We start from the raw sequence: 26,853 nt of genomic DNA, 5'->3' as shown, positions 1-26,853 counted from the left end.
TTGCTTTTCTCCAATTACATGTAAAATAATTTTTAAACATTTGTTTTTATAAAATTTCGAGTTCCAAATTTTCTTCCTCTTCCCACTCTTAGAATTATTGCTAGATCACAAAATTATTACATTTGTTCTGTTTTAGGTTGTTAGAAAAATATTTCTTTCAAACCATTTATAATTTCTTTTTCTAAGCTATTCATTTTATTTCAAATTTTTTTCTCCTAAATTTTTATTTTTAGTAAAAAAGTAAAGGCAATGACCAAAAAATAAATGAATCTCTTGGTTAATTTATTCTAATAGTACTTATGAGAATTTTTTTCCTTTGAGCTTCTTCTTACTGTCATTAAGGAATTGTTGTTATATTGGATTTTGGTTATCTTTGACTCTATTATAGTTCTTTATAGGAAAGTTTAGTAGCTTGAATTTACTTTTTTCCAGTCTTAAATCCTGATGGAGTTTTGTATCAGGCTTAGCTTTTGACTTTTGCTCTACTTCTGGGCAAATCATCGTGCCTACATGGTTTCTACTTGAGTTTCCATGCTCACCTCAACCTCGTGAACTTAAATTCTTCTGGATCTTGTATTTCAGAACACTGGATCTTTGGGGCCCTCTGTAGTATCTCAAAACAATGTATGCTGAGAGAGAGCTTCTGGATTAAGATGGCAGCAGAGTAAAAAGCAGCTGCTTAACCTCTCCTAACTGAAACATATAGGACTCCCCAAGGGGACATAAAAATAAATCCGGATGAACAAAGGGATCCCACAACAGGGCACAGCATTGAAGGTACATGGGATCGGGGCATTTCCATGCTATAAGGGGGTGAAATAGCTCTACTAAAATGCAAGCTGAGCAACCCCCTCCCACCCCCACACCACCTACAGTGCCAAAGCCAGCGCACAAGAGTTACAACAAATTTGGGGCACCCATTAATTCCTTGGCAGCTACCTGGGGTAACCAGGGCCTGTTCCTGAGAAGAGCAAGACTTAAGACCCCAAGAGGTTAAAGAAGTGCGGACTTTGAACACAGACCCTGAGCACAGGCTCGGTAGCAGCTGCAGATGTGGATTCTGAGCACAGGTGTGAACAGTGGGTGGGGACCCAGTGCAGAGGGGTGTATGACTGTGGAAGCAGCACCCTGAGACTGTTAAAGGAGCTTCAGGTGGAAGAACAAGCAAGGGGACCACCAGGAGACTTGACCCTGAGAAAAACTAGACCTGAGACCTTAGGAGCCCAAAGAGCACAGACAGACCTTGGGTATGAGGATAAAGCTGAGAGGGCACTGGGCTAACAATGTCAAACTAGACTCAGGAACCCCAGAAGAGAAAGATTAAGAAGAAATCTGTAACATTCAACAACTTTTACACAGAGAAAATCCAGACAACAGAGCAAACAGAAGAGGAGAACAAACAAGTGATCATATCCAAACCTGCCCCAAAAAATTAAAACTGGTCACAAGCTATTGAAGAGTTCAAATCTGAGATGATGAGAAAGATGGTAGAGAACTGGCAAGAAAATAACAGTTTAAAAGGCAGAATTTCACAGTTAGAAAGTAACCATCAGAAATCAAATGAATTGATAAGCAAATTGAAAACCAGAAATGACCAGCTGAAAGCCTTGAAGAAGCAAACAGACCAGATTCATAAGGAATACCAAAATATTATAGCCGAAAAACTAGTCTCTAAAGACTAGAATTGAGCAATTAGAAAAAGATACCCCCAAATCAAAAGAATTGATAAGCAAATTGGAGACCAAAATCAAACAGCTGGAAAAAGGATAGACAAAATTGAAAAGGAAAATCAAAAGAATATAGCAGAAAACCAGTCTGTAAAGACAAGAATTGGGCAAGTAGAAGCCAATGATCTCTCAAGACAACAAGAACAAATAAAGCAAAGTCAAAAGACTGATAAAATTGAAGGAAACATGAAATATCTCACTGAGAAATTGACAGATCAAGAAAACAGGTCTAGAAGAGATAATTTGGAATCACTGGTCATCCTGGAAAAGCAGAAATTAATAGAAATTTGGACTCCATAATGAAAGAAATTATTCAGCAAAATTGCCCTGAAGTTCTACAAGAGGGCAATAGAGACATTGAAAGGATCCATAGATCACCCTCTACTCTAAACCCTGAAAAGGCAAACCCTAGGAATATAATAGCCAAATTCAAGAGCTTCCAAGGAAAAGAAAAAAATTTACAAGAAGCCAGAAAGAGACAATTCAGATATCAAGGAGCACCAATCAGGATCACCCAGGATCTGGCGGCCTCCACACTACAAGACTGCAAGGCTTGGAATATGATATTCAGAAAGGCAAGAGAACTGGGTCTACAACCAAGGATCACCTACCCATCAAAAATGACTATATACTACCAGGGGAAAGTATGGACATTCAACAAGATAGAAGATTTCCAAGTATTTGCACAGAAAATACCAGGGCTAAGTGGAAAGTTTGATATCCAACCACAAAAACCAAGAGAAACATGAAAAGGTAAATAAGAAACAGAAGGGAAAGAAAGAAAACTCTTATTTTTAAATTTGCCTCTTTAAGGGCTTCAATAAGATCTAATTATTTGTATTCCTATATGGAGAAATGTTATGTGTAATTCTCTGTAGTGAACTCTATTCACTATTATAGTATCCACTATTATACTAATTAGAAGAATTATTCACAGGGAGACATTGGAGTACTAAATGGTCTAAGATGATAAGCGAGTGGGTGGGAAAGAGGGGGGTGAATAGTAGAGAACATCAAGAGAAACTTGAATGAATAAGAAAAATAGGATATTCTCTTACACAAAAAGAGTACATGGGAAGGGGAGGAGATGAATACTATTATAAGAAGGAAAGGAAGAGAGCATTAAGAGGTAATATTTAAACCTTACTCTCAGTGTAATTAACCCTGAGAGAGAAGAGTAGCAATATCCATTGAGATATAGAATTCTCTCTAACCTGACTGAGAAAGTCAGAAGGGATAAACCAAGGGGAGCAGAGGAGTGGGGAGGTCAAAAAAAGGGAGGGGAGTAGAAGGGAGAGAGAATTCATTAGGCCTTAAAAATAAAAAGAAGGGAATAACAAGGAAGGGGGTAGAAAGGAGAGTAAATCAAGGGGGGGGACAAGGGTTACTGGTTTAAAACAAATCACTGGTTTAAAAGGAAATAGCCTAAGAAGAAGGGGTAGAACTAAGAGAGGATACCAAAATGTTGGGGAATACACAACTGAAAATCATAACTCTAAATGTGAATGGGATGATTGATTATACTAAATTAAAAAGATTTTGTACAAACAAAAACAGTTGTAATATGGAAAATGGCAGGATGGAATTCCTGCAAGATTCAGGGTCAAGCCTCACCCAGAATTTCAGGGAACCCCCCCCTGGAGAACTCTGGGTGAGGGGACAGTTGGAAAGGAGTTGTTCAGTTGATGTAAGTGGAGAAAGTGGACATCATTAGAGATTGGCTTTGCTGGGTCCTGTCTGAAGATACACTGGCCTGCCTCCATATTCAACTGAAAACCAACTGCTGGCGGGGAGAGGCAAGGAGTACCTTATTCCCTCCCCTCCCACACAACTGTTTGTGGGAGAGAAGTGAGTCTTGCAGGCTCCTAGCCCAGGCCAGTCCTACAGTTTCCCAACATCCCTGTTATTACAAACATAACAACAATGCAACCAAAATCAGAAGGGAAACAACAAATTGGGAAAAAATCTTTATAACAAAAAACTATGATAGGAGTCTAATTTCTCAAATATACAAGGAGTTAAATCAATTGTATAAAAAAAATTAGGACATTCCCCAATCGATAAATGGGCAAGGGACATGAATAGGCAATTTTCAGATAAAGAAATCAAAACTCTCAATAAGCACATGAGAAAGTGCTCTAAATCTCTAATAATTAGAGAAATGCAAATTAAAACAATGCTGAGGTATCACCTTACACCTAGCAGATTAGCTAAATGATAGTAGGGGAGAGTAATCAATGTTGGAGGGGATGTGGCCAAATTGGGACATTAATGCATTCCTGGTGGAGTTGTGAATTGATCCAACCATTCTGGATGGCAATTTGGAACTACGCTCAAAGGGCTATAAAAGATTGCCTGCCCTTTGATCCAGCCATATCATTGTTGGGTCTGTACCTCAAAGAGATCAATAGATAAACAGACTTGTACAAAATATTTATAGCCGTGATTTTTGTGGTGGCAAAAAACTGGAAAACAAGGGTATGCCCTTCTATTGGGGAATGGCTGAACAAACTGTGGTATATGCTGGTGATAGAATATTATTGCGCTAAAAGGAATAATAAACTGGAGGAATTCCATGTGAATTGGAAAGACCTCCAGGAATTGATGTAGAGGGAAAGGAGCTGAGCCAAAAGAACATTGTACACAGAGACCGATATACTATGATAAAATAGAATGTAATGGACTTCTGTACTAGAAGCAATGCAATGATCCAGGTCAATTCTGAGGCACTTATGGAAAAGAACACTACCCACATTCAGAGGAAGAACTACAGGAGAGGAAACACAGAAGAAAAGCAACTGCTTGAACACATGGGTTAAGGCAGACATGATTGGGGATGTAGACCCAAAACCACCATACCAATGCAACTATCAACAATTTGGAAATAGGTCTTGATCAATGATACATGTTAAAACCAGGGGAAATGCACATTGCCAAGGGGGGGGGGGGGAGATTGGGGGATGAAGGGGAAAGTAAGAACATGAATCATGTAACCATGATAACTTTTCTAAAAAATAAATATTATCAGGGCAGCTGTGTAGCTCAGTGAATTGAGAGCCAGGCCTCGAGACGGGAGGTCCTAGGTTCAAATCTGGCCTCAGACACTTCCCAGCTGTGTGACCCTGGGCAAGTCACTTGACCCCCATTGCCTACCCTTACCACTCTTCCACCTATAAGTCAATACACAGAAAGTAAGGGTTTAAAATAAAAAACAAAAACAAAAACAAAATAACAAACCAAAAAAATAAATAAATAAATATTATCAAAACAATGTGTGCAATGGAACCAAGACTCCATGGTCTTGGAATATCCTAGTATGAACCCTGCCTGTAACACTGAAAGACAGTTCTTATTATTTCCACTGACTCTCATAAGTGCTATCAAAGTAATTGCTGGGGCTTCCAACCATCCTGCAGTTTCTTCAAGGGAGCCTTTATTTTTTTTTCTCATCAATATATAGTCCTACATTATAGGTGCCTGGAGGTTAGTTGCACTGGGACTCTACCTGCTTCTTTTGCTCTACGCACAAAAGCTAACCATTCTATTAAATACTCCTTTCCATTACTCATTGGCAGGTTGAATTTTTGTGTAATTCTGGGATAGATGACACTTACTCTTGGATTATTTGATTATTAGGTATCCCAGTGCTATTTTTATTTAGTTTTTTGTTGTTGTTTTCATCAGTTATTTCTTTTGTTGTTGGTGGTGGTGGTTTGTTTGTTTTTTGTTTGTTTGTTTTTTGTTTTTGTTTTTGTTTTTTTTTTTATTTTTTTTTTAACCCTTGTACTTTTTGGTGTATTGTCTCATAGGTGGAAGATTGGTAAGGGTGGGCAATGGGGGTCAAGTGACTTGCCCAGGGTCACACAGCTGGGAAGTGGCTGAGGCCGGGTTTGAACCTAGGACCTCCTGTCTCTAGGCCTGACTCTCACTCCACTGAGCTACCCAGCTGCCCCCCTTTGTTTGTTTTTTTAAGAAGGGATATAAGGTCTAATCTACCTGTCTTTTCTCAGGTATCCACTTTGGCAAGAAAAATTTTCTTTAGCTAATTAGACAATCAGTCAATTAGCATTTATTATGAACTAGAAACTATGCTAAGTGCTAAGAATACAAGAAAGGCAAAAGATATAAAAAGATCACTAGCTTTCAAGGACCTTACAATCTAATGGGGGACACGGTGTGTGTGTGTGTGTGTGTGTGTGTGTGTGTGTGTGTGTGTGTGTGTGTATTCATGTGTGAGATAGATGGCAGATCAACATAAGAAAGGAATTAGCCTTAAGGACAATAAGTAAAGACTTCTTGCAAAAGATAAAATTTAGCTGAGAATTAAAGGATTGTAATTTAGTAAGGAAAGAGTTGTAGACATGAAGACCATCAAATGAAATTACCCCAAATCAGAAGGTGGAGTGTCTAATGTAAGATAAAATCAAAGAGTGATATGTCAATGCTAGGATATAAGAAGACTAGAAAGATAGAAAACAACCAAATTATAGAAGGTACTGAAAACCAGTAAAGGATTTAAAATTAGACCCTAGAGGGGACAGCTGGGTGGCTCAGTGGATTGAAAGCCAGGCCCAGAAATGGGAGGTCCTGGGTTCAAATCTGACCTCACACACTTCCTAACCTGGGCAAGTCACTTGACTCCCATTGCCTAGCCCTTACCACTCTTCTGCTTTAGAAACAATACACAGTATTGATTCTAAGATGGAAGGTAAGGGTTTTGAAAAAAAAAAGTTGATTGAATGGGAGTGGGAAGGACATACTCAGACCAAATTTTTATTAAGATAAATTTGACAGTTGAGTGGAATGTAGACTAGAGGCAAGGAGATGAACCAGTAGACTATTACTATAATGAAGTCATGAGGCAATAAGAGCCCTCATCAGGTTAATAACTAAGAGAAGAGAGAAAAACATATGGATGATTTTATAGAGGTAGAAACAAGAAATAATAGACCTTGGAAAATAATTGACTTGGGGAGGTAAGAACACGAAGGGTCAATGATAACAACCATGTTAATAGTAGAGAATGGCAATGTCTTCCATAGTTATAAGTTATGGGAGAGTTAGAAAGAATGAAGGTTTTGAGGGATAAAATAATAATAATTTAGTTTTAGATACATTGAAGTTTAATATGTCTATGGGAAATATAATTTCAATATCCAATTGGCAGTTGTGTGTGGGAGACGGAATGTTAGGAGAGAGGTTATTCTAGACAATTAAATTTGAGCATCATCTGCAGAAAGGTGACAGTTAAATCTATGAGATGTGATAAGATCATCAAGGATAGAGGGAGCAGAAAAAAAGAATACAATTCAGTAGTTTTCAGAACAGTTAATGGAAATGCTCTGCATGAAGCTCCACCAAAGGCGACTGAAAAGGAATGGTAAGATAGGTAGGATGAGAAACAAGACCTGACAAATTCATAAAAACATACTGAGAAAACAAGTAACAAGAAGAGAGAGTGACTAACAGTGTTTTAAAAACAGCAAACAAGGGGGCAGCTGGGTAGCTTAGTGGATTTAGAGACAGGAGGTCCTAGGTTCAAATTTGGCCTCAGCCACTTCCTAGCTGTGTGACCCTGGGCAAGTCACTTGACCCCCATTGCCTACCCTTACCACTCTTCTGCCTTGGAGCCAATACACAGTATTGACTCCAAGACGGAAGGTAAAGGTTTAAAAAAAACACAGCAAACAAGAAGAATGAGAACTGAGAAAAGACTATTATATTTGGTGATTAAGAAATTGTTGATAATTTCAAAGTGATCACTTTCAGGTGAATGACAAAGTTGGAAACCAGGCTATAGAGAATTAAGAAGAGACTGAAAGGAAAGGAACTAGAGACATGAATTGTAAATAGCTTTTTCCAGGAGTTTATCTAAAAAAGGGAGAAAAGATGTAGAATGATAGCTAGTAAAGATTAATGTATTCAATGGGAGATTAATTTGTTTTTAAAGATAATGGGGTGTGAATTTGTGAGGGATATTTTAGGCCATAGTGAAGCAGTCAACAGATGTGGAAATATTGTAGATAAAGGAAATATTGGGGATGATAGAGAGAGTGATCTGTAGGAAAAGATGGGATAGAATGAAATTACTTGTAAATGTAGAGGTTTTTGCCTAGCCCAGGAGTAGGGATATTTTTTCATGTGAAACTAGTTAAGGAAGAGAAAGTGGTAGAAGGCATCTCAATTATATAACTTGTGGAGGTAGTAATAACAGGGAGTTCTTGGTCTTATTTGTTGCAGTAAAATACAAGGCAAGATTTTCATCTCAAGTTGAGGTTAGGGAACCATTAGAGCAGGGGTCAGCAACATATGGCTCTCGAGCCATATCTGGCTCTTTTGAGGGCCAGATATGGCTCTTTCTGCAGGAGCCATAAAGTCAATTTTTTTTTTTCAGGCGCTGTTACAGGAGCACACACTGTGAGCACTGTATGGCTCTCACGAAATTACATTTTAAAAAATGTGGCGTTTATGTCTCTCACAGCCAAAAAGGTTGCCGACCCCTGCATTAGAGGCTTATGAAGGGATAAAAAGGATTGGGAAAGGCTTTATGATGAGTGGGGCAATTAATCAGTTAAGGTTGTGTAAAAAGGATAGATTTGCCTTAGTGAATGCTCAATTTGAGATTCTGCAATATAAATAAGTAGTGGGCATAGTCAACATAGGGGCAGCTGAGTGGCTCAGTGGATTGAGAGCCAGGCCTAGAGACTGGAGGTCCTAGGTTCAAGTCCGGCCTCGGACACTTCCAGCTGTGTGACCTTGGGCAAGTCACTTGACCCCTACTGCCCACCCTTACCACTCCTGGGCCAAGGACGGTCCCTAGCCTGGATGAAAAAAGGAGGAGGGTTGGGCGTGGGGCTAGCAACCCCACCCTGTAAAAACTACATCTGCTAAAGAAACTGCAACCTAAAGTAGGGGCAGCTGGGCTAGCTCAGTGGATTAAGAGCCAGGCCTAGAGACGAGAGGTCCTAGGTTCAAGTCCCCGGGCTCAGACACTTCCCAGCTGGGTGACCCTGAGCGACTGTGTGTCCCATTGCCTACTGGTTGTGGCCCTATGCTCCTAGAATGGAGTCCCAGGATAAAAAAAAAAATAGTCAACATGGTTTCTTAATTTCCTCCAATTTCATTAATTCATTAATTCATTCTATTATTTGAATAGGACCAAACATCTTGATGAGAAAATTTTAAACATTTGTTAAATGCTTATTCTATAGCAGGCACTGTCCTAAGTACTTAACAAATATTATTTCATTTGATCATTACAACACCACGGTGAGGCAGGTACTATTATCATCCTTATTTTTAAAGATAAGGAAACTGAGGCAAACAAGGATATGTGATTGTTCCAGGGTCAAAAAAAAAATAGTAAATGTTTGGCACTGGATTTATACTTGTGCCTTTCTGATTCCAGGACAAGTGCTCTATTCACTGAATAACATGGCCCCCACCTAAGTAATTTGACTTGGTATTCTAGCAATGACAGGATAAGGATTGAGAAGGCAGGGAACTGGCGAGAAGATAATAGTATAGAGTTGAAAGCTTTCAGAAAGGAATTACGCTGGGGAATTGGGGTAGAGCATAGTCAATGCAGAGATGAAAGCTTGGCAAAGAACTAAGGGCAGAGGGATTCAAGATCACAGTGGGGATAAATAACAGATTTTATGATGACAAGACAGAAGGAGAGGTAGAATGACAACAAATGATCAAGTAAGGAAATGGAAATTTTGGAGCTAATGATCATGGAAGTAATGTATTTGAGAATATGTAAGATCGAGGATAAGACTACATTTGCAAGTAGCTAAATTGGGATGGCAGAGTTCATCTTGGTAAATGAGTAAATTGGGAAACTGGGAAGTTGGAGTGTTAGAGAGAATACAATATTGAAGTTTCCTATTGTGAGGGCAATAGTTGAGAGACAACTCATTGTGAACCTGACTCTGAACTCAATGAGGAAGGAAGGAAAGTGTCCTAGAGGTCAGTAGACAATAACCACCAGAATCTTAATTGGGTGATAATTAAGGATTGTATGAACCAAAGGAGAAAGGAAAGGGAAAAAAATAAAAAGAATGGTCTCTAAGTACTTCTCCTTTGAGGTTCAGAATTGTTTAGTGGTTCATTTTGAGTTGCTGATATTGAATATGACCTCTAAATTGAGTGGAACAATGTATCAGACAACTGCATTGGGAATAATATGATTTATAGGTAGTTCAAGCATTATTATTATTGTTATGACTTTATTTTAAATCACATTGAGCTATACATGACTTATTTCATTGTACCTACAGTAAGATGATTACTTTATTGTGTAGCTTAATTGTTCCTATTGTCTCTATTCCAGAGGATGCGTACTTCCTAACGAGAACATAATGAAACTTTCTTTCTGTTCCCCTTTCTTCTACTATCTGTCTTCTTAATAAAAGAATTATACAATCAAAGAAATAAAAACATATTCAGGGCCATTGAGTATGACACAAGTTAAAGTGTGAACAAAACAGCCTCACAAAAATGGTCTTCCATAGAATATTTCTAGTTGTGTAGAACTCACTATAGTTATATTAACATATTCCTGGTATTTTTCCCTTGTGTTAACCAAAAAAAATATTTTAATTGAAACATTGCTAATCTAAAATTCCAGCCTTGCCCAGAGATGTGCTGGAGCCAAGTCATATGGTTTCTCTAAAGCTCCTTTTACAATTGTTGGTATGAATATTTCATCCTCTAAAACTCCACAAATGAATGCTTAATTTATTGTTTTATTGACTCTCTAGGTTTAAAATCATGAAGAAAATGTTAAATAAAGAATGGAGTTTCAACTTAAAATGTGTCATGCATGGTTTTTTTCCCTCAGAAAAGCTGTTAAACATTTACCAGGATGCTCCTTTTCTTACCCCACATCAAACTCCCTTCTGGGACTATCATTTACTTTGAGTTAATTTATTAATTTTCATATAGTCATGATGAGGCATCTAAATTTAGGAGAGAGAGAAAACTCTCCCCCTTATCAAGAAAGATGCCCTTCATGGGTTTATGAGAACATACTAAAATATAGCCATATTTTTTCTGCTTCCATGAAATTTTACTTTGCAACAATTTTGCTAGCATCTGTTTGATGTTTCACTTTATACTGTATTTGAGAAACTAGCTTACTAAAATTATATACAAACATCTTTCATTTTTACCTGTTTATTACAGAACTAGCTTTTGATGCTTTTTCCCCTATCAGTTTGTTTTATGCATTTTTGTAAGGTTTTAAATATACTGAAGTATACATGATGATGCCAGATGTAATGTTGAGCAAGAAAATAAAAGAAACACAAATCTCATTTTCATTATTTCAAGTGCTTTAATCCAGAATTATCATTATGTCTCATGGAATAGACTATTTAAAACTTAATACTTTTCAATAGACTTGTCAATTATATATATATATGTATACATATATACATATATATACATATATACATGGAGTATCTTTCAAAGCACTACATTTTTAGCAAAAAATTGGAAATCCATCAATTGAGAAATGGCTGAACAAGTTGTGGTATATGATTTTGATGGAATATTATTTCTATAAGAAATGATAAGTGAGATGATTTTAGAAAAATCTGGACTTACATGAATTGATGCAAAATTTAGTGAGTAGGACCACAAGAACATCATACATAAAGATATTATTTTGTTGAACAGCTGTGAATAACCTAGTTATTCTCATCAATTTAGTGATCAAAAATAATTTCAGAGAACTGATGGAAAATGCTATCTGCCCTCAGAGAAAGAAATGATTGAGTGTGAATGTAGAGTGAAAGAACTTCTTATTCTTATTCTTATTCTATTTCTCTTCCCTCTTCTTCCTTCTCCTCATTGCTGTTCTCTCTTCCACAAAATGACTAATATGAAAAAATGTTTAGTGTGATTGCACATGTAAAATCTAAATCAGAATGATTAATGTTTCAGGAGTGGGGGATGGTGAAAGAGAGTGAAGGTTAGGAAGAGAGAGAGAGAATTTGGAACTCAAAATTTTAAAAAGTAATGTCAAAATATTTTAATATATGATTGGGGAGAAATAAATATTATGAAAATTAAAAACAAATGACTACATATTTTCCTCTTTGAACTTTTAGCCTATGGAAATATTTTCATTAGAAGTATAAATAACAACCTGTCAAATCACCCTGGCTGCCCAAATTATAGAAGAATAGTAGAGAAAATGCTGATTGATTGGGAAAGATATCCCTCTTTCTTTTATTCTTTCTTTTCTCTCATTGTATCCTTTTTCTTTCCATTCAATTTAACAAACATTTATTATTTATTTAAATGCCAGGATTTGTGCTAAACACTGGGAATACAAAGGAAATACAAATAGTCACTAACCTATAAAAGCTCATATTTGTCAGAAGCAAGATGTACCTAAGAAATTAAATTAAAATATACTAAGGTAATTTCCAGCAGTGGTCACTAAGCAACTAGGGAATGAATGTGGTGTTCCCATAGGAATCTCCTTTTAAGCTAAGATTTGTAGAAAACTACAAATACTATAAAAAGGACATAAGAAAGGTATGCATTCCAAGTACGGAACCCTGAGATTAGGAAAAGGCATGAGAGACACAATCTATGTATGGGGAATAATAAGCAGTTAAATTTGTCAACAAGACAAATTTCATGAATAAAAAGTCTTGCTCAGTATTTATAGAAAGGTAATCTGAAGCAAATGGTCAAGGGCCTAAAGAAAGAAATTTCTTCCTAGTAAGCCAAATGTAAGCATTGCTAGGCTAAAATAATGTCAGGAGTTACAGGTAATCAGAAGTCTCTTAAGTAATTGTAGTGAAAGGCATGGTTAGATCATGAATTTATCACATGAAGGATGGATTGTACAAGGAAAGAGTGAAAAATATACAATCAATTAGGAGGATATTGCAATAGTTAAGTTAAGAAAAGTGAGGAGTAAAGGAATAATATTGTGCTATAAGAAATGACGAGCAGGATTATTTCAGAAAAACCTGGCAAGATTTACATGAATTAATTCAAAATGAAGTAGAACAAGAACATTGCACACAATAACACCAAGATTTTTTGATGAACAACTGTGAATAATCTATTCTAAGGAATACAGTGATTCAAGACAGTCCTAGAAACTCAAGATGAAAAATGTCATTTGCCTCCAGAGAACGAACTGATGGAGTTTGAATGCAGATTGAAAGATACTATATTTCTTAATTCTTCTTTTAAATTCTTCTTAATCCTTTCTTCCTTTCTTTCTTCCTTCTTTCCTTCCTTCCTTCCTTCTTTCCAGCTTTCCTTCCTTTCCCCCTTTTTCTTTCTTTTTCTCTTTCTCTTGATGTTGCCCTTTCTTCTTTTTTGCTTGAGAACACTTCCACAAAATGACTAATATGGAAAAATGTTTTACATAATTGCACATATAAAATCTATATTGGATTGCTTACTGTCCCAGGGAAGGGAAAGGAAGGGATGGAAGAGAGTGACTGAAAGGGAAGGAGAGAATTTGGAACTAAATTTTTTAAATGAATGGTAAAAATTATTTTGCATGTAATTGGGAAAAGTTTATAATAAAAATCATAAATGTAAAAATGTTAACATAAAAACTTAGCAAGGACCTGAATTAGGGTGGTTATGTGAGTGGAAGAAATCAATGAGATATGAAAGATGTTTTTGCAAAAAAATACATAGACATGGCAATTAGATGTGAGAATTGAGGAAGAGAGAAGACCCAAGAATGATCTCCAAGACCTCAAGGCAAAATAATTGATTGGAAGAGTGGTCAACTGGAAATTTCCTTAAGAGAATTAAGGAAATTAAGAAAGAGAGAAGGATAATGAGTTATTTAGACATTTTGAGTTTATAATGCCTCTGGGATACCTAGCTGATAATGGAGATATTAAGCTTGTGTTCAGAGGGATCTCAGGCTTAGATAGGTTAGATAAACTAGATAGATAGATAGATAGATAGATAGATAGATAGATAGATAGATAGATAGATAGATAGATAGATAGATAGTATAAGAAATAAAATTAATATAAAAATGATATCTTTAAAATTATTATGGGTGTTTTATGAGTAAGATTAGATTAGCTGGTTATTAGGTATTGATTATATATTCATTAGGAAGTACCTAGCAGGAAGGAGCTGGAGCTGGGAATTCCAGGTTGGAATGAAGGAGGAGGAAGTCTGTCTGGGCTCTGAGTGTGGACTCCATTAGTGGTGGGCAAAACTATTGCCAGCCTGGGAGACCTCAGAGCAAAGGACACCTTGCATCCTGTTTTCCCCTGGGATCCTGTGTGGTGTGGCATCAAGTAAAGGACAAGATCCAGAGAGCCAAGAGAAGAGGTATAGTTTGAGTTCTGGTGGACAGTGCTTCAAGCAAACCCCTTACTACTTGGTTCCTGAGACAACTTTAGCTCCGTATCCAGAGATCATCAGTGGATTGCAGTAGGAATCCCAAAGCCACAAAGCCCCAGCTGTACTCAAGCCTGGCAGGTTCCAGGTTTGAGGCAGAAACCCAGAGACTCCATTTATAGCTCCTTGGGCCCTGTTAGTTTAGATCACTTAGATAAGAGTAGAATAAGTCCTCCCATTGCCCTGTGGTTTTATCCCTTAGATTTCAGTATAGAAATCCTTTCCCACCTTTTTAGTATAACATAATTAAAGCTGTTAAGTCCCTTTTACCTTGTTAGCCTGTTACTATACTCTGGTCTAGTGGAAGCTGGGTGACAGTTAAGATCAACTGCCATTCCTGTGGAGATCCAGAAAACTCTGGTCTCTTCACCCTGGTCCAGTCTCTCATAAATCCTAAAGTGTGTTCCCACAAACCCCTTAGTTTATTGTAATATCCCTGGTGACCCCATTACCTTATATTTTCCTAGAGGTGTTAGAGATTTACTAGTAGCCATTAGAAAATGAAGCCACATGCCATGCTAGCTAAGTCATTTTAAAAGATACACACTGTTACCTCCTCGCCCTATGGTGGAATTGGACTCCTAGAGAGCAAAGATGAAGTAGAAGTAGTCCTTTGTCATAGTATTCTTGTATGAAATTATTTCATATTTTAACATAAAAAGAAAGATAAAAAATGCTTAATTTTGGTTACACATACAGGAATTTATCTAGTTATTTCTCCCTCAACAAATTTAGAAATAGATCTTATATATGAATTATTCTATTTATAGATAATCTTTCCATTGTCTCACACAGTATTTCAATTCATCTTTGCTTGCTCAACTTTTCAGAGTATCTTAATAATCTTATTTTGAATAGAGTCTTTCCTGTTCTATACATCTCTCTGAGCTCCAACAACAATTTATTCTTTAATATTTTATAACTAATAACATATTATTCAATAATTTATAAACTATAAAGACCAATTTAAAGCATTTTTTCATGTTACTATATATAACTTTGATTTATTCATCTGTAAAATTCCTGTTTTCTTTTGGCCATTTATAAGTTGGGGAATGTTTTATATTCTTTTAAATTTGTCTTGTTTCTCTCTATATTTGAGAAATAATGCCTTTTCAGAAATATATGACGCAAAATTTTTCCCATACCCTTCTCCTTTCCTTCTTATCTTAGTTGCATTAGTTTTGTGCAAATACTTTTCAGTTGAATATAATCAGTTATCCATTTTATATCCTTTAATGCTTGGGGATTCTTTTTAAGACACAGATTGAGCTAGATTTTATCTTTGAGTCTCCTTTGTCTCTGGAATTCTCTGTGATCTAGGTTTCAGAGGCATAAGATCACCACCAAGGAGGAGATCAAAGAAATGCTTCTGGAGAATTTATGTTTGAATTTAGAATTTAGATATTCAGGAGATGAAGAGGGGTAGGATGGATTCTAAAGCAAAGAGAATGAGGTGATCAAAGTTGTGGATCTGGGGGAGAAGTTTGGATTGTAATATGTAAAGGCGTATAATAGGCAAAGTCAATTATTCAGCTTGAGGGAAGAAAAATTTTAAATTTTATTCCCAAATTATTCTTTAAATACAATTTTAAGTGAAAAGATAGTAAGAGAAAAATTAACAGAACTAGTTCAATTTGTGTAAAAATAATTTAACTGAATTGGCTAAAATAGCATCCCTCAAATATTTATAATAGTTTCTACTACTTAAAATAATTAAATAACTGGGATTACAATTTTCAGTAGGTTATCTTTTTTTTTAAATAGTAAAGTACTATGGCAAACTTTATAATGGCAAACTCTCTGTAATCAGTATATGTACTTATGAGACATTATAATTATTAATATCTGTGATAATAGAATGAACCAAAAATAATTTCAAAAGCAAACACTATATGGAATAATGATAATGCTAACATTTCTTTCTGTAAAAGAAAATCTGGAAAGCAGAAAATATCGTCCTTGTAACAAGTCCAAATATACAAATGTTAAGTCAAACAATCTTACTGATTTGCTCTTAAGATTTACTCAAGATCAAAGTCCATAATGCTGTGTTTCAAAGGAGAGCATGAAATATCTATCATCCAAATAGATATACCGAAGACCCTTTCCTCATTGTATAAGTATGGAAATAACCTTAAAAACTTATTTCCAGAAACTGGAGTCTACAAATCTATAACTGTATGTTATTTCAAAATGTCATAAATATTACTAAGCCTAAACAATGCCAGAATTATTCATATAGAAACTTACTTTGCTTTATTGTAAAAATCCTGAACTTTCATGAAATGATGCTAATGTAGTTTCAGTCTATGAATAAAATAAAAATAAATGGTGCTGCTCTCATTTCTATTGATATTTCTTTTAAGTTGTCTGCTTGTCCCTCTCCCAATCCATACAATATTAAGGGTTTATTAAAGCTGGTCCATTTTTTTCTTCACTGATAGATTGACTGTATTCAGAATGAATTTTCTTTTCTTTTCTTTTTCAGATGTCATTAAGAAAGTAGGATAAGTCAGTATAGTTCACATACATATAAAACCGCAATTGTACGGAGCATAGTTTTAGACACCTCCAGAGTACATGACTACTAACAGCATTTAGGGAACCATTTAAAAGTGTACAATAACATTCTTTACAAAAATAAAAAGTGAATATTAATATAATCGGATGTGAAAGAGAAAGATAATATTTGTTACATGATTTTTAATGCCTGGTGGAACATTAAAGAAGTAAATCACAGTGTAAAGAGAATAATGATTTTAACATGTCTAAGAGAAAGATGTTCAATGGTCTTAATTACAGAATTTTTTTCTCCTACTAATGAATGTCAAAAGTGGGCAGAGGAGAAGTTGTTGATTGTGTTAGGGAATGAAAAAAGTGAAAAATTCATCTAAAATCTTCAAGATCTATATTCATTGATGTCATTATAGCCACATATGAATAATGGGCATTTGATACAATTTGAAGCTAACTGTGTAACTGAAAATCCTAAATATTGATGTCCTTGTTTATAAGGATATTCTTTTAGAAAGTTCATGTAATCCTCATAGAAAGCAAGGATTTTTTTTCTTGTAGGAGAAATGTTTAACATATCTTTTGTCACATTTAATTGATAATCAACCTTATTTTTTTTTAGATTGGAATAGTAGAATAAATATTTGATAAATGTGTTCATGACTAGTTTATTCCTTAAAATCCTAAGAAGGCAAGGACAATCTATATGTCATTCTTATATTGAAATCCTTCTGGAAATAAAAATGAGTAATTTCTTTATGCTTAGAAGAGAAATTTTTTACAGCAATTCCATTTCTTTGGAAAGGTAGAAGAACCTACCAAAGGAGACTAGGCAAAGGGAATACTAACAGGAACCATTGTTCTGAGAAAAGGCACCAAACTAGGAAAAACTTTATCTTTTCTGACCCAGAACAATTGTCAGCTATGACTGGATCGCCAACAAAGAGATTCCAGGACATAGAAGGTTGTTTATAACTTCCACATAACACAAATTCAACTTCCCCCAAATAAGCAGTCTTTTATCTGAAAGAACAAAAGTTATATCATGGGAGAAATTGTTGAGATCTTTCTGCTGAAGATGCAAAGACAGCAGCCACCCATCAATTCATTGTTTCAGAAACAAGAATCCCCTAATAACTGGTGATATTCACTTGACATCCTTCTGTTGTATGGTCATTGCTGAGAATTTTCTTTAAAGGCAGATTAATTGAGGGAACTCTTTATAGAGTACAGTGCCATCAAGGAATTCTCTTGCTGCACAGTTCTATTGTTGAAACAAATATGCCCTTTTATGTGAATGTATATTTCTTTCTTTCTGGGTTGCTGTCAAAGGCATTAATTACAGGATATAAGTATTGTCTTCTGTGTCTCTAGAAAGGAATCATCCCCACATTGGAATTCCAAAAAGTTTTGATTGTGTCTTTTTGTAACTGAAGGACATGAAATAGCTACTAGTATAGCTTATCAGTCTATTGTACATGTTTTACTTTGGTCAGTAGACACAGATGAAAATATACAGGACTAGACCTAATTTAAAAAGTCCCTCCTATCTTGAAATCCTACTGAAAATTGATGATAAAGAGACTGTATCTGCCTCTCATTCCAGAAACCCCTTACCTATACATTTTTTGGCTGGTAATTTCATACAGCCCCTCTAAACCAAATGTCCTGAGGTTCCCTAGAAGAGCCATTGTTTTCTGGTCTTCAGAATGTCCCCATCCCAGACAATTCCCTTAAATCAATCCTATTTTCTCTAAGGGCTAAGTTTTTTTTCTTTTTTTCTTTTTTCTCTTTCCAAGATATCAACTAGCTAATCTGATAATGAATTGATAATTTGTTAAATAATAATAGAAGAAGATAATGGTCTTCAGCCAATATGTTTATTTTTAGGATAACAGCTTAAATTCTGCCCCTTTTCTTGTTGTCTGTCCCAAATAAGATTTTCAATTCAGATATAAAAGTAACATCAGGGGGCAGCTGGGTAGCTCAGTGGATTGAGAGTCAGGCCTAGAGACGGGAGGTCCTAGGTTCAAATCCGGCCTCAGACACTTTCCAGCTGTGTGACCCTGGGCAAGTCACTTGACCCCTATTGCCCACCCTTACCACTCTTCCACCAAGGAGCCAAAACACAGAAGTTAAGGGTTAAATAAATAAACAAACAAACAAAAATAAAAAAATAAATAAAAGTAATATCATGATAGGCTAATAGTCTAGGGAGACTTGTGACAGAGTAGATATGATTTAAAAGAAAGGGAATTGTGAAATCTAAGTACTAGGTTCAAATCCTGATTCCAGTCTTTACTTCCTTTAGCAAATCAGAAGCTTTTAGGGATACAGGTTCAACTCTAAAAATTATACTTGGTGATCAGGAATATTGTATTAAATGTCTCTCCCAATTTGACTAAATGTCCTGACTTGACTCTGGACAGGTCATGTAAATTCTTAGTGCTCTAGGCAACTCTCTAAGATTTTAAATTTTCAAGAAGATTTTGACCTACATTGATGGAGGGAATGTTGTCATTCAGCTAGGCCCCTAGGTAATGCAGTAGATCAAACAATGGACCTGAAATCAGGAAAATGTGGCTTCAAATCTAAATCCATACACTTACTTTGTGACCATAGGTAAATAACTTAATCTCTGACTCAGTTTCATCAACTACAAAATGAGAGTGATAACAGTATTTAGGATTATAGTGAGGATTAAATGAAATGTTTAGAAAGCACTTCAAAACAGTGTCTGATGATTAATAAATGCTTCCCTTCCTCCTTTCTTCTTCTCTCCCTTTCTGTCTTCCTTCTTTCCTTTTCCAACAAAACCAAAGATTCAATCCATATTGATCCAAAAATTGGTAATGTCTTAGTTTGCCCATATGAATAGACGAATTTGGCTTTATTCATAATCCACACTTCTCTTCAACAATGCTCAGACAGAGTTTGGTATTTAAGGACATATCTCTTTTAAGCCCTTGCCTTTCCTGAGGAAATCTCACGCTATAATCATAATAATAGAAACAGGACCAGACTAATAAAAGAACAATGGTGTCCTGGCATCATAGAGAAAGAAAAGTAATAATCTAACTTTCTTAATTGTGAAAAAAAATGTTATACAATGTTTTCTTTTAAAGTTTGGTAGCTCATTAACTTTTTAATTTTTCATTTATAATCTTCATGGGAACTTTGACATATAAAACTGGGCTATCTCTCTGTCTATCTATCTATCTGTCTGTCTATATCTGTATTATTATTAGGTGAAATTCCAAAGGCTCTGAAGGAATAGTTGTCAAAAGGAAATATACAGGGTATAATTTTAGAATGGAGAAGGAAAATGACATTTACTGAGGTACCAGTGGAAGGTCAATAAGGATTTAAAAAGGAACAAATGACCGACTCATGTATCAGCATTAATATCTATATGGAGAATAGAGAAAAAAAGTGAGGTTATGAAAGGTCAATTGAGGTATGTAATGGACATATATTAAGGAAACAAGAAAGTGCTTGCTATTTAGAAGGGAACTTATTTAGCTTCAGTGCAACTATAAAGTATTACACATTGTGTTTGAAGATATGATTATGACATTCACAGTAAACCACAATAGAATTTAAAGGTTCCAGAAGATAATCATTAGGAGACTATATGCCTGAATATCACTTTTTAAAAGAAATTTTAACTGATATTTTATTTCCTCATTGCCAAAACTATCCCCAATAGCTGTCACTCTCCCCTCTCATAGAGCCATTCTTTAAAGCAATTTAAAAAAAAAAGAAAGATAAAAAAGCAGAAAAAATCAATAAAACAATCAATACAACATACAAATCTAACATTATGTTAAATGTTCCTCACCTGTGGACCTTAACCTCTACAAAGTAGTGGAGGGAAGCATATTCCCATATATCCTTTTGGGGCTATTTTTTCAATGTAATTTTGCAACACTCATTTTTTTTACTTTGTTGTGGTTGATATTCTGATTATATATTTTTAGTCAATATACATGTTTGTTTCTTGATTCTTTTATTTTTTAAATTTCATGTAAGTCATTTCATACTTACTAAAAGTCATCATATGCATCATTTCATAAAGCATAATGATATTCCATTTCATATAACACAATTGGATCCATTCTCTAATCAATGGATCTTGTACCTTATCCTTTACTACCACAAAAGTGTTGTTGGGTGCTTTTGGTGTTCATGGAGACTTTTTTGGGTAAATCATATGTTTAGATAATATGCTTAGTAGTTGAATCTCTGGGCAAAAGGTTATGAAAGATTCTAAATTGTTTGTCAAGAGTGTTATACTAATTGACATTTCCACACATTAATTGGCCTATGTTTTCACATTCCCTCCAATATTAACTATTCTCCTCCCTTGTCACCAGTGCTATTTTGCTGAGTGTGGAATAAAAGCTTAGGGTTGTTTTGGTTTGTAATTTTTATTTTGTGATTTAAAGTTATTTAAAGCATTGCTTTATTTGTTTTTTTTTCATAGCATATAACAGTTTAGGATTGTTTGTTCACATCCTTCTCTATTGGGAAAAGCCTTTTGATCCTATATATTTTGGTCAGGTATGTATGTACCTACACATCTAGGATAAGGAAGTGGTTAAGTGGAAAAATATTTGTATCAAATCTCTTTCTAAAAATATTTCCCAAGTCCAAGACTTACTTTCTTACAATAAATATCTTACATTTATTTTGTGTAAGAACTCTTCAGTTTCATGTAAACTTTATGACCTTTATTTTTTGTAATTACCTCTATTGCTTATTTTATTAAAACTTTTATCTCCTACCTATATGTGTGAAAGTTAGATAACCTGTTTCTTCTCTATTTTATGGCATGATCATTAATATTGAAGTTGCATACCAGTTTTGAATTTATTGTAGAATATGCATAAAGACATGCACTTAGGCATAATTTCTGACAGATGTCTTTCAAATTTTCAGGAGTTTTTGTCAAATAGTGTGTTATTTGTAAAGTACTTTATGTTTTATGATTTATCAGACTCTCATAATTTCCATTATTTCTGATTCAATAATTTCTAGTAATTTCCAGATATTTACATTTCTATTATTAACCAATGTTATGTAGTTTTGATGACTGATGCTTGATAATGAAATGTAACATCTGAAAGTGCTATTATTCATGCTTTCTTACCATTGTTCTTTGTTTTCTTTTTGACTTTTCAGATCTGTTGTGCCACTAGATAGATTTTGTCTTAATTTTTTTGAGCTCTAAAAAATTATGCCTTGATAATTGGCATAGTCCTACATTCAAACTGCAAATTAGCTTTAGTATTTTTAATTAAATCTGTACAAGTATTATTTCCTTTGGCAGATTGACTCCTTAAATAGTTTATGTTTTCTGAAATTTTGAAATGATTTTGAATATTATTTCCTTTTATTGCTTCATGGGTTTTATTAAGGGGAGAATAGCAATTATTCTTTTCTTTTTTTAAACATTTATTAATATTTTTTAAAAGTTAACATGGTTACATAATTCATGCTCTTACTTTCCCCTTCACCCTCCCCCCAACTTCCCTCTTCCCCCCATGGCAGATGTGTATTTCCACTGGTTTTAACATGTGTCAACATGAAACATTTAACATGTGTAACAAGATAACAGGTCTAGAAGAGACAATCTGAGAAGCATTGGTCTTCCTGAAAAAGCAGGGATTATTTTTTAACCTACAACTATACTCAAGCCATTGTCTGCTGATTCTCCAGCATTTTCATAACTCCTCATGTCATTAGTACAGAAGGACAGCTTGGTCTCTTTTGCATGTCTTTCACTTGTCTATTTGTTATTGCTCTTTTTGCAATTTGAAACCAATATAAAATGGAGATGGGGACTTCCTGGTTAAGATGTCTAGAGAGTAGAAGCAGGGCACTTATCTCTCCTAATCCACCACACAAGACACCTCAAAAGGACACAAAAATCAAATCCAGATGAATGCCCACAATAGAGTGCAGCATTGAAGGTACATGGGATGTGGGCATTTCCACATTATAAGGGAGTGAAATAGCTCTCACTAAAATGCAAGCTGATCAGCACACACACACACACACACACACACACACACACACACATACATATACCGGGGGGAAAGAATTCATTAGGCATTAAAAAATAAAAAGAGGGAAAAAAAATGAAGGGGTGAAAAGGGAAGTAAACTAAGGGAGGAGATAAAGGGGACTAATTTAAAGCAAACCACTGGTTTATAAGGAAATAGCATAAGAAGAAGGGACAGAACTAGGAGAGGATAGCAAAATGTTGGGGAACACACAGTGGATGATTATAAATCTGAATTTGAATAGGATGAACTCGCCCATAAAACAGAAGCAAATAGCAGAGTGTATTAGAAACCAAAATCCTACCATGTTGTCTACAAGAAACACACATGAGATAGGTGGACATACATAGGATTAAGGTAAAAAGCTGGAGCAAAATGTATTGGGCTTCAACTGAGTAAAAGAAGGGAGGAATAACCATTATTATATCTGATAAAACCACAGTAAAAACAGATATGATTAAAAGAGATAGGGAAGGTAACTACATCCTGATAAAAGGCAGTATAGACAATGAGAAAATAACAGTATTCAACATGTATGCACAAAATGGTATAGCATCCAAATTTCTAAAGGAGAAATTGGCAGAGCTCAAGGAGGAAATAGACAGTAAAACTATTCTAGTGGGAGAACTGAACCTCCCACTATCAGATCTAGATAAAACAAACCAAAAAATAAATAAGAAGGAAGTAAGAAAAATTAGAGTTAATAGATATGAGGAGGAAAATAAATAGAGACAAAAAGGAATACACCTCCTTTTCAGCTACACATGGTACATTCACAAAGATTGAGCATGTACTAGGGCATAAAAACATGGCAAACAAATGCAAAAGAGCAGAAATAATAAATATAATCTTTTCAGATCATAATGCATTAAAAATAATAATTAGTAAGGGCACATGGACAGGCAAATAAAAATTAATTGGAAATTAAGTAGCTTGATTCTCCAAAATCAGTTCGTTAAAAAACAAATCATAGAAACAATTAATAATTTAATTGAAGAGAATAACAATGATGAGACATCCTATCAAAATCTGTGGGATGCAACTAAAGCAGTACTCAGGGGGAAATTTATATCCTTGAGTGCGTATATTAACAAATTAAGGAGAGCAAAGATAAAGGAACTGGGCATGCAAATCAAAAAACTAGAAAGGGAATACAAAAAAATCCCCAGTTAAAAATTAAAGGAAAAATTAATAAAATTGAAAGTAAAAGAACTATTGCATTAATAAATGAGATTAGAAGCTGGTACTTTGAAAAAAACAAATAAAATAGACAAAGTACTGGTCAATATAATTTAAAAAAGGAAAGAAGAAAACCAAATTATCGGTATCAAAGATGAAAAGGGAGACCTCACCTCTAATGAAGAGGAAATTAAGGCAATCATTAAAAATTATTTAGCCCAATTATATGGCAAAAAATATAAATTGCCCAGATTAACAGTAGAAGAAATAGGATACTTAAAAAATCCTATATCAGAAAAAGAAATTGAACAAGTCATCAAAGAACTCCCTAAGAAGAAAAAACCCCAGGACCAGATGGATTCACAAGGGTATTTATAAAACCTTCAAAGAACAACTAATCCTAATATTATACGAACTATTTGATATAATAAGCAAAGGAGTTCTACAAAAATCCTTTTATGACACAAATATGGTACTGATCCCAAAGTCAGGTAGACCAAAGACAGAGAAAGAAAAGTATAGACCAATCTCCTTAATAAACATAGATGTTCTTATCTTAAATCTTAAAAAGAATGCTAGCAAATCTTAAGCAGATTACTAGCAAAAAACTACAGCAAGAGATCACAAGGGTTATTTATTATGATCAGGTGGGATTTATACCAGGAATGCAAAGATGGTTCAATATTAGGAAAACCATACACATAATTGACCATATCAACAAGCAAGCCAACAAAAATCACATGATTATCTCTAAAGATGCTGAAAAAGCTTTTGACAAAATACAACACCCATTCCTATTGAAAACACTGGAAAGTATAGGAATAAAAGGGCCTTTCCTAAAAATAATAAATGGAGTATATCTAAAACCATCAACAAACATCATCTTAAGTGGGGATATATTAGAAGCATTCCCAGTAAGATGATGAGTGAGACAAGGATGCCCATTGTCACCGCTATTATTTAACATTGTACTAGAAACACTAGCAGGAACAATTAGAGAAGAAAAAGAAATTGAAGGTATTAAAATAGGCAATGAGGAGACTAAGCTATCACTCTTTGCAGATGATATGATGGTCTACTTAAAAAATCCTAGAGAATCAACTAAAAAGTTAGTGGAAATAATCAACAACTTTAGCAAAGTTGCAAGATACAAAATAAATGCACATAAATTATCAGTATTTCTATATATTTCCAACACATCGCAGAAGGAAGTATTAGAGAGAGAAATTTCACTTAAAATCACCCTAGGCAATATAAAATACTTAGGAATGTATTTGCCAAGACAAACACAGGAATTATATATACCAACACAATTACAAAACCCTTTCCACACAATTAAAACCAGATCTAAACCATTGGAAAAACATTGAATGCTCATGGGTAGGATGAGCTAACATAATAAAAATGACCATCCTACCCAAATTAATTTACCTATTTAGTGCTATACCTATCAAACTATCAAAAAACTTTCTTACTGAATTAAAAAAAAAACTATAACAAAGTTCATTTGGAAGAACAAAAGACCAAGAATATTAAGGGAAATAATGAAAAAAAATGAAGGAAGATGACCTAGCAGTACCAGATCTTAAACTGTATTATAAAGCAGTAGTCATCAAAACAATATGGTACTGGCAAAGAGACAGAAGGGAGGATTAGTGGAATAGACTAGGGGTAAGTACTCTCAGCAAGACAGTCTACAATGAACCCAAAGAACCAGGCATTTGGGACAAAAACCCACTATTTGACAAAAACTGCTGGGAAAATTGGAAAACAATATGGGAGAGATTGGTTCTAGATCAACATCTCACACCCTATACCATGATAAACTCAGAATGAAGAAATGACTTGAATATAAAGAAGAAAACTATAAGTAAATTAGGTGAGAACAGAATAGTATACTTGTCAGATCTCTGGGAAAGGAAAGATTTTAAAATCAAGCAAGAGTTAGAAAAAATTACAAAATATAAAATAAATAATTTTGACTACATTAAACTAAATGTTTTGTACAGACAAAACCAATGCTACCCAAATCTAAAGGGAAGCAACAAATTGGGAAAAAATCTTTATAACAAAAAACTCAGACAAAGGTCTAATTACTCAAATATACAAGGACCCAAATCAATTGTACAAAACATCAAGCCATCCCCCAATCAATAAATGGGCAAAGGACATGAATAGGCAATTTTCAGATAAAGAAATCAAAACTATCTATAAGCACATGAGAAAGTATTGTAAATCTCTAATAATTAGAGAAATGCAAATGAAAACAACTCTGAGGTATCACCTCACACCTTGCAGACTGGCTAAAATGATAACAAGGGAGAGTAACAAACGTTGGAGGTGATGTGGCAAAATTGGGACATTAATGCATTGCTGGTGGAATTGGGCCAGTATCAGGATATTAACTATGCTTTGGGAAGGCCAACAGAACCCACTCTAGGCAGAGCCTGGCATGAGACCAACACACACAGTCCACTTAGTAACAGGGAACCTGTGTTTAGTCTAAGAGGAAAGGATAGATAGGAATTAGGATGACCCTGATACTAATGTCAATTAACTAAATTCCACAGATTTAAATATCCCTTCACAGAGAGTCTTCAGAGAGTTTGATCTACACCAGTGGTAACCAAACTTTTTTGGCCTACCATCCCCTTTCCAAAAAAAATACTACTTAGCCCCCTGGAAATTAATTTTTTTTAAATTTTAGCAACTAATAGGAAAGATAAATGCACCTGTGGCCATCACCACTCCCCTGGATCGCTGCAGCACCCACCAGGGGTAGTGGTGCCCACTTTGGGAATCACTGATCTACATCAACCCTCACCTCTCTGACCTAAAGAAAACCCAGTCCCTGCACTATCTAAATCTGCACTAAACCCTGCATTAGGTCGTATTAAAGGTAGTGGTCTATGGCAGCATTGGCAGGGCCCAGGAAAAGGTCCTGGATCCAACAA

This window comes from Gracilinanus agilis, chromosome 1 (assembly GCF_016433145.1).
Source record: "Gracilinanus agilis isolate LMUSP501 chromosome 1, AgileGrace, whole genome shotgun sequence".
In the NCBI taxonomy this organism is placed as follows: domain Eukaryota; kingdom Metazoa; phylum Chordata; class Mammalia; order Didelphimorphia; family Didelphidae; genus Gracilinanus; species Gracilinanus agilis.
The sequence above is the reverse complement of the archived record's forward strand: the minus strand, read 5'-3'. Positions refer to the sequence as shown.